Below are 7421 nucleotides of genomic sequence, written 5' to 3'. Positions count from 1 at the left end.
CGCAGAGCGCAGAGCCGCGGGGCCGCGGCGGGGTCTCTGGGTCCCGGGACGCGACGCTGACTCGGGACTCGGCAGGCGACGGGGCCCGGCGGGGGGCGGAGGGCACCGGCCGCGCAGCCGGGCCCAGGGGACGCGAGGCCTGGCCCGGGACGGAGCAGCAAGCCTCCTCGGCGGCCCCCACGCTGGGCGCCCCGGGCCTTTACATGACCCGTCCAGGAGGACACACGCCGAGAGTCCAGGCAGCGGCTCGGCCGCGCGGCCCTCCCCAGCCCTGGGCCCACCGTGACCCCCCAGGGAGACTCCGCCGCCTCGCTCTGCCGGCCCTCAGCTGGCAGGGTCTGCCCAGGACATCATGCACCCGGGTCCTGGACGAGTCGGGGAACCCTGGCCTTGGGCCCGCAGCCTGCCACCTGGGGTCGGAGGATCGGCCGGGAGGCACGGAGGATCCTGGGCCGGTCGCTTAACCCGGAAAGAGCAGTATATATACGTGTGGGCTTTATTATTCATGAGAGACCCAGGCAGAGGGAGAAGCAGGCTCCCTGCAGGCAGCCCGACGTGGGCCTCCATCCCAGAACCCCGGGGTCACGCCCTGGGACGAAGGCAGCCGCTCAGCCACTGGGCCACCCGGGGGCCCTGGAAAGAGCTTTATAGAGGAGAAGGGCACAGGATAGTTTGGTCCCTTTCTGGACTCCCACTGAGGAGAGGGAGAGTGGCTCCGAGCTTCCTTCTAGAAACAAGAACTAGTTTCACGGAGACTCCTAGAAGGCGTGGGGACCTAAACAACACTGTTTTGGGACCACCTCTCTTCCCAACTCTATTCCAGAATACGAGGTACAAAGAGCTCTCCCCTACTCTGCCAAACACACAGCTCTGGCTCTCCAAGGATTCAGGTTGCCCCCCGGGCCCCAACCATGGAGCTTGCTTGCCAGGAAACTGAGGAACAGCAGCAGGTACCATGGGATGGAGGACATGAAAGATAGTTTCTAGGGACTCAGAAAGAAGAGGGGGCCTTTGACAGGGGGTAAGAAACCTGTGTTGACAGTTATGGACTAATGAGCCAGCAAAATAGGAACAATTCTTTTACCCAGAATCTTAGGAAAATTCATATATTTTTTTCATCACAATAAACCATGATTTATATTTATCTATTTCCATGAGCTGTAATGTCTTTGACTAATTAAGAACAAGCCCCAACAATTTTTATTTGGAGGACACTTGGAAGGGCAGGTTACAGAATATTAGTGGCAAACATCTGCAGCAGTAAATGTGTTATTATGAGGTATTGCACTCCTACTCCTGACATCATCCACCACGTACTTGCTGACGGGTTAATACATCTGTATTTACCAAGATCAATGGTGGATATACTGAGCAAGTTTTGTGAAAACAAGCTTTTGCCGCTTTAAAAGTAGGTAGGCTTACTCCGGGAGGCTGAACTCCGTGAGGCTGCGGTGGTGTCCTGCCCGCCATCACGCCCAATGCCTAGCATCAGGTCTAGAACACATTAGGTAGTCAACAAAGTATGATTATAAATGAGTGGAAAGTGGGCAGGTCTTAAAGATACCTAGCTTAAGAAAGGCAGGGGAGAGACGTTGGTTCAAGGGGATTTGAAGTCAACAGAAAGTTTTTATAGGAGAGACTTGATCATATAGTCAGAGCACAAGTAGCCCATGCAGGAAGGAGACTAAGGACACAGGAAAAGAGGATGTAAGGACTATCAGGAGGACAAGCAGAAAAGCTGATCTTAAGGGAAAAAGGGAGAATGCTTTTTCCTTGGAGTGGAGTGAAGAGGGGTTGAAAAGTTGGGGCACCTGGGTGGCTCAATTGGTTAAGCATCTGCCTTCAGCTCAGGGTATGATCCCAGGTCCTAGGATCGAGCCCCACATCAAGCTCCTGCTCAGTGGGGAGTCTGCTTCTCCCTCTCCCCTTGCCCCCCAACCCCCGCTTGTGCTCTTTTGCTCACACATTCTCTCGAATATATAAATAAAATCTTAAAAAAAAAAGTTCTGAGTCAAACCTGCATTCAAATATTAAGTCCAGCATCTCAGAGCTTGATGTATTAATATCAAACCAAGAAATATCCCCCCCCCCGAAAACTTCCTGGCAACCCAAAATATAAAATGTAGAGGATTAGAAGGCTCTGAGATTAGCCCTGGAGATAGAGCTTTAAAGCCATTAATAAAGCTCCAACTGTTTCACTTAATATAAGATTTAATGAGTGGAAGCCAGTATAAAAGGAGCTAAAGAATAAAGAGATAAAACCAGGGATCCCCGGGTGGCGCAGCGGTTTGGCGCCTGCCTTTGGCCCAGGGCACGATCCTGGAGACCTGGGATCGAGTCCCACATCGGGCTCCCGGTGCATGGAGCCTGCTTCTCCCTCTGCCTATGTCTCTGCCTCTCTCTCTCTCTCTCTCTATCATAAATAAATAAATTAATTAAAAAAAAATTAAAAAAAAAAAGAGATAAAACCAAGAGTAGTATATCTGGCTCTGTCACTGAGACTTACAGAGAAATTATTCCTACCCCAGCTACTTTCAAGGAGGGTTTCAGATGACTCATCATGAAAACATATTCACTGATACAAAGTGAAAAATCACAGAGCATATTCAGGAAGGAAGATTACCATACTAGGGACCAGAGAGGAAAGGACTATAATTAAAAATTTTGTCTGGGGCAGCCTGGGTGGCTCAGTGGTTTAGTGCCGCCTTCAGGCCCCGGTGTGATCCTGGGAACCCGGGATTATGTTCCGCGTTGGGCTCCCTGCATGGAGCCTGCCTCTCTCCCTTTGACTGTATCTATCTCTGCCTTTGTGTCTCTCATGAATAAATAAAATCCTTAAAATTTTTTTTTTGTCTGATTTAGAGATTTGTAGTCAGACTGTTTTATCCACTCCCATCCACTCTTCCATCCCAACTCTACCAATTTGCAAATGGAGTGGCTGCTAAGGAACCCTTACACCACGATGTTTTCAGGTCATGAAAAGCCAAGGCAGTGAGGACAGTCTTGCTGTACCAGAGGCCTGCAACGAGTAGGACGTCCTAGCCTGCCATGGGTGCCTTACTGGGGCAGAGGAATACAAGTAGGCCACCTAATCTGAGACAAATCAAACGCTTAAAGAGGTAAAAGCAGGGAGGGAGAACATGTTCAGTGCTAAGTGGACACCCAGTATATATACCGCAGGAGTTCAGGCTTCGTGGGCCGTAAGTGAGGAGTCTTCCGTAGGGAGGAGGGATTCAGGGTGGGCCTTGAAGAAAAGGTAGGAATTTATATGACCAACAGTTACAAGACAAGAACTGCCCAGGTATGGCTGGAGAGGTAGGTGGTGGGAGATGTTCCAAAACTACATTAGACAGTTAATTAGTTTGTATTTAGGACCCATGAAGGTCACTGAGGAGAAACACAACCCAAGCAAGCTGTATTTTAGGAAAACTCATCTGGTGATGGCTCAGTCAGCAAGCGGGCAAATTAGAAGCTGAGAGATGATCAAAGAGGCCACCTTAGCAATCCAGGCCTGGGGGTGAAGGTGGGTTAAGGGACAGAGTGATGACAGTGGAAATAACAGCAAGATAAATATGACATCAAGGAATAATCAACAGTATTTGGTGACTGAATATTTGGGGAAGATAAATGTCAAGAAGCATTAAGGTTAAAATGTGGATAATGGAGAGACTATTCTAAGAAGTACAACCATTTTTAGCTACTGGTAGAAAAATAGTTAAAAGGTTAGTAAAGCTTTTTCCTAGTAAGTGAGGAATGTCAGATAAACTAGATCCGAAGCAAGCACTGAACTTTCAGAGAAAGAAAGGGATCTATTATTAAGACATATCTTTTCTAGTCTTAAATATCACTCGGGAAGTAGATATTTTTGATCAAATGACTGTCACAAGATTTAGAAAACCTTTTCGTAGATTCATAGTGTGAAACATATGGGACTCTCATCTTGTCTTTAGCCCTCCCATCTGTGAGGTGAATGAACCTGATTTTAGACATCCTAAAGAAAGATTATATCACTTGTTCTAATCTTTCCTTCCATCAGAAAATTCACCATGTCTTGTTTCACATGCAATTGTTTTGGGCCTAGACTTCTATACAGTTAAAAAAAAAATCATTCTACCGTAGGTAAAAACTATCCAAATGATATTGGTCATTAATGGCTGATTTGCAGAAACAGGGGTGAACTGTTCTGGGTAACACCAGTAGTTCCTAAGGTTTAGTTTAGTGCCAATTAAGAGGAATGACCTAATGTTGTTGTTATTGTTGTTTTTGAAAACACACAAGAGAAAACAAGTCTTATTATGGTGCGAATGGAAAACATGGACAAGGCCAATTGTGCTATCCACATGCCATCAAGGAAGGGGATGGGCTGCTCTGGTTCAAGGATTCCTTAAATATGTTGCATTAGAATTAGATTTCTGTTAATTACAGAATATTAGTAATTTTTAATATACAGAGAAGATACCAGCTAGAGGAAATTGGTAGTTATTAATTTTAAAAAGCAAGCTACAATCCTTTGGTGGTCAACAAACTAGATTTTCTTCAAAGATTAGGACTGTCTCCATGGATTGTTTTCTAAATTGTAAGGCTATTAAGTCTCAGGTTTAACAAATGGCTGTTTTTATTTGTTGCTCAGACTATTTTCTTCTCATTTACTACTGTCCTAAGTAGACATTTACTTCCCGTAGGACACCAGCAATGAGGATCTGGCACTGGTCACTGGCACATCCAGCTTTTGGACCATTTGAGTGTTATTCCTGGGAATTTGAAATTCTAAAAACTCAAAATTGCTTATTCACGTACTCTATTATTCTAGTCGTTAATTTTGTTCTATAAACAGGCTCTTGGGATATATTATCCTGCATTTAAAGTTTGTTTTAGGATAATAAGCTCCTGTGCAACTGCCCAAATGTGTGGATGCTCACAGTAGAGGGAGGTGGAGTGGGGGAGGGCCTGTCACAGCTGTCAGATCAGAAACTTGTTTTTGGTTCTGATCCTTGTTCCTGCAGACCTAAATTTGCAAAGAAGCACAAAAATATACTGGAAAAAACTGAAAACAATCCAAAAACCCTCCGGTGAAGGGATAAATGAATTATACAACCATTAAATAGACTACTATTTTGCAATGAAAATAACAAACTCGATTCCTGCAGCAACAGGGATGAACCTCAGATACATTTTGCTAAGTCCAAGTAGCCACACCCAAAATACTCCGTAGGATATGGCTCCACTTATACTACATTCTGGGAAAGGCCAAACTATAGGCACTGAAAAAATACCAGGGGTTATCAGAAGTTGGGGGTAGGCAGTTATGGACTAGTTTTGGAGATGATTACATGCTGTATACATGGATCAAAACTCATAGAATTGGAAACCAGAGGATTTTACTGTACATAATTTTAAAAGATATGTAAGAAAGTTAGGGGAGTGCTTGTTTGGCTCAATCGGTTAAGCATTGACTCTTGATTTTGGCTTGGGTCATGATCACAGGGTTGTGAGATTGAGCCCCAAATGGGGCTCTGCACTCAGCCAGGAGCCTGCTTCCCTCCCTTTCCTCTCATTCACTAAAATGAATTAAAAAAAAAAAAAAAAAGGATAGTGGCTTCCCTTGGAGGAACGACTGGGCGATGAGGCAGGGTACATGGGGTGCTGGTCATGCTCTGAGCTTCATGCTATTACACGGGTGCTGGTTTCTAAAAATTCACTGAGGTATATGTACACTTATGATGTTCCTACATTTGATATGTTATACTTCAGTAACAAGTAAACAACAGAAGACAACAGGAGAGAATTCCAGCCTTCACTGTCCTCTAGTCTCCTTCCTCTCGCCTTCTCCACCAGTATACTCTACTATACGTAATAGAAACTGTTAGAAAAATTGTAGTGTGAAACTTCCTGGTCAGGTTTGGTACCTGTTCCTAAAAGTTTCAAACAACATCAGTTTACCTGACTGTTCCTTTTTTTTTTTTTTTTTTTTTTTAATTTTTATTTTTATTTATGATAGTCACAGAGAGAGAGAGAGAGAGGCAGAGACACAAGCAGAGGGAGAAGCAGGCTCCATGCACCGGGAGCCCAACGTGGGATTCGATCCCGGGTCTCCAGGATCGTGCCCTGGGCCAAAGGCAGGCGCCAAACCGCTGCGCCACCCAGGGATCCCGACCTGACTGTTCCTAATGCTGTTTGGCAGATGAGGATGTTTTGCCAACTCTGAGGTAACCATATTTGCGGCGGAATGAAGAAAAGAGCTGATAGCGGAAAGCCACAAAGTAATCACTGGTAAGTATGGACTCTCCCAAGTCAAACTGAATAAAAGAAAACATGTCTTACCTGGCTGATCTAAGTAATCTTTTCCAGGCTTGTTTCTAGACTGTCAGGAACATTCTGGAGATTTGCTAGGGACTGTTGTGTCTAGCAGATGTGGAATGGCTTATGCAATCTTGAGGTCTTCCAGCTTCATGTTTAAGGCTAAGGTAGAGTAGCTACATCTCTGACAGAGTAGGGATGCTTAGAAGAGAGGAGTAAACGTGATCGTAGGGGCTGACAATTTCTTCAATGTCCATCAAAGAAATTCCTATCTAGCTGATGAAGAATGGTGTATTGTATTATTCTGTCTTCTGCTACCAATCATAAACATACTCCAGAGCAAGATCGTGAGAGCCAAGTATCAGATGCTGTGATCAGGGTTTTGTACACATTACTTTAACACTTTTAACAATCCTGCAACGTAGTCATTCAAATCCCATTTAAAATACAGCAAATTTGGGCAGCCCAGGTGGCTCAGCGGTTTAGCGCCTTCAGCCCAGGGTGTGATCCTGGAGACCCAGGATCCAGTCCCACATCAGGCTCCCTGCATGGAGCCTGCTTCTCCCTCTGCCAGTGTCTCTGCCTCTCTCTCTCTCATGAATAAATGAATAAAATCTTAAAAAAAATACAGCAAGTTGAAGGCTCAAGGTAATTTTATACAAAGTGAGTTGCAACAATTCCAGGCTTTGGATCCCTAAGGAAAGGGGTATTAACTTTTAGAATGTACTATGTGGGTTCCCTGGGTGGTGCAGTGGTTTGGCGCCTGCCTTTGGCCCAGGGCGCGATCCTGGAGACCTGGGATTGAGTCCCACGTCGGGCTCCCGGTGCATGGAGCCTGCTTCTCCCTCTGCCTGTGTCTCTGCCTCTCTCTCTGTATCGTAAATAAATGAAATATATATATATATATACACACATTAGAATGTACTATGTGCTGAGCTCCTTTATTTATAATCTTATTCTCAAAATATCTCCATTTTATTTTTTTAAACGACTTTTTGAGAGACAGTGAGCACATACAAGCAGAAGGAGGGGCAGAGGGAGAGAAGCAGACTCCCCACTGAGCACAGAACCTGATGCAGGACTCCGTGACCCTGAGGATCATGACCTGAGCCAAAACCAAGAGT

Source organism: Nyctereutes procyonoides, unplaced genomic scaffold, assembly GCF_905146905.1.
Source record: "Nyctereutes procyonoides isolate TBG_1078 unplaced genomic scaffold, NYPRO_anot_genome, whole genome shotgun sequence".
Classification (NCBI taxonomy): domain Eukaryota; kingdom Metazoa; phylum Chordata; class Mammalia; order Carnivora; family Canidae; genus Nyctereutes; species Nyctereutes procyonoides.
The sequence above is the reverse complement of the archived record's forward strand: the minus strand, read 5'-3'. Positions refer to the sequence as shown.